The sequence below is a fragment of the Phascolarctos cinereus genome, unplaced genomic scaffold, assembly GCF_003287225.1.
Source record: "Phascolarctos cinereus isolate Bilbo 61053 unplaced genomic scaffold, phaCin_HiC Scaffold_9;HRSCAF=440, whole genome shotgun sequence".
Taxonomy (NCBI): Eukaryota; Metazoa; Chordata; class Mammalia; order Diprotodontia; family Phascolarctidae; genus Phascolarctos; species Phascolarctos cinereus.
Genome location: NW_027556402.1, coordinates 247,903,664 through 247,905,900, shown reverse-complemented (window position 1 = coordinate 247,905,900; position 2,237 = coordinate 247,903,664). Strand labels below are relative to the sequence as shown.

The 2,237-nt window shown below is 39.8% G+C and overlaps 1 pseudogene; it reads left to right on the top strand.

Annotated features, from left to right (window-relative positions):
• The first annotated feature begins 931 nt into the window (after positions 1-931).
• On the top strand, positions 932-1,853 carry LOC110199660 (olfactory receptor 5M5-like; annotated as a pseudogene).
• Positions 1,854-2,237: the final 384 nt, after the last annotated feature.

The following is a 2,237-nucleotide window of genomic DNA, read 5'->3' as shown; positions in this document are numbered from 1 at the left end:
CTACATTTTAGAAAGGGAAACTGACCAGTTGGAGTAGATTTGGAGTATGTTGGCCAGGATGGCAAGAAGATTGAAGACCATTTCAGACAAGAATCAAAGATTAGTTGGAATAGATGGGAAGCAATGATTCTGTGGAATTGACAGATTTTTTTCAAATATTTAAAAAAACTGTAATGTGAAAGACCAAATTTATTCTGGTTGGTCTTGCAGTACAGAGATAGGACCAACACTAAATAAGAGTGGAAATTTTGGTTCAAATCAAGGAAAAGCAAACAAACAACATGTCCTTATAACCATAGCTATGTCAAAGTGGAATAAGTTGGTTTTGGATTTAGGCAGTGGGTTTGTTTATCATTTCTACCAGTGCTGAGCCAGAGGCTGAAGGACCACTGACTGAGTATGCTGTAGATGGAATTTATCATTTAGGCAAGGGTTGGGCTAGATGGCCTCTGAGGTCTTATGTATATGAGTTTCTGCTACAGACAAAATGGACATTCAGATGGAACGAAAACCCACATGCTCACATTCAGGCAACAAATGGGGAAAAACTACTTGGACATTTCAGTTTAGCGAGGGCAGGTTATCTATTCCTGACTCCAAAGCAGCAGACTGATGCTAAAAGATCAGTGAAGTGGTTTACATGCCACACTGAAACAATCCCTTCCTTTACCTTCCAAAAGAAAAAGAAAGCATAGTTGATGAGATCCTAGTAATTCTTGTTGATGTGGCTGTACGATTTAAAATGAGTTGTGTTTAGCCCCATCTACCTTTTTCTTACTATTTCAATATGACTGTTGTCGAGGCCATGTAAATGAAGCCTTTTGACTCTTGGTAGGGAAGTCACGAGACAAGGGCAAAGGAGCACTCATTCTTTGTTTCTACCTTTCTTCTTAAATAGCAGAACCAATGACTCTGAAGTGGAGACCAGGAAATGTCCAGCAGAACCTACACTCAAGTGACTGAATCATTCTTCTGGGATTAACCAGCTGTCCAAAGCTGCGCACTGCTTTCTTTGTGCTTTTTCTCATGGTCTATGTGGTCACCGTAGCAGGCAATCTTGGCATGATTGTTTTAATCAAGACTGATTCTTGACTTCATACCCCCCTGTACTTTTTTCTCTGTAGCTTATCATTTCTGGATCTATGTTTCTCTACACACGTCACTCCAAAGATGCTTGAAAACTTCTTATCAGAGAAGAAAACCATTTCTTATACTGGTTGTTTGGTCCAGTGTTACACTGTCATTGCTGTGGTGCTCACTGAACACTGTATGTTGGCTGTCATGGCCTATGATCGCTACATGGCCATCTGCAACCCACTGCTGTTGTGCAGTAAAATGTCCGGCTGGTCATCATTCCCTATGTCTATGGATTCCTTTTCAGTGTGATGGAAACTTTGAGGACCTACAATTTATCCTTCTGTGGTGCTAATAAAATTAACCACTTCTACTGTGCTGACCCCCCTCTCATCAAACTAGCATGTTCTGATACATACAGTAAAGAGCTATCCATGTACATAGTCGCTGGCTATAGCAATGTCCAGTCCCTTCTCATCATTCTTACCTCATACATGTTCATCTTTGTGGCCATTATCCGGAGCCGTTCTGCTGAAAGCAGGCGCAAGGCTTTCTCAACATGCGGGTCCCACGTCACAGTTGTTACCATATTCTATGGGACCCTGTTCTGTATGCTTTTAAGGCATCCCACTGAGGAGTCTGTAGAGCAGGAGAAAATGGTAGCTGTGCTTTATACAACAGTGATCCCTATGTTGAACCCCATGATCTATCGTCTCAGGAACAAAGATGTGAAGGAAGCTCTGAACAAAGCTATTAGAAGGAAGGTTTTGACTAAATAAAAGTGCTAATCTGTTATCTTTTCCCTTTTATGAACGAGTAGATAACTTTGCATAAGTTTCTATATCACATATATATGTATTTATTGGAGCTGAAGTAATATTATTCTCCTCCCAAATAAGATATCAGACAGACAGACATACACACACACACTGTTTCCAACTTTTCTTACTTATGCTACATATAAGGAAAACAGACTGTTTTTTTTGAGATTAACAATCATAGGTTTGTTAATTTCTGAATGAAATAAAATTTTAAAAGGGAAGAGTCATGAGAGTTGTCAGGCAAGTGATGATAAAATGATGGAATTGCTTGCGTCCTTGTCTATAAATCTGGGAGTAGAGTACTGAATGCAATGGAAATTTAAGACTTGAGGGAACAGGGGA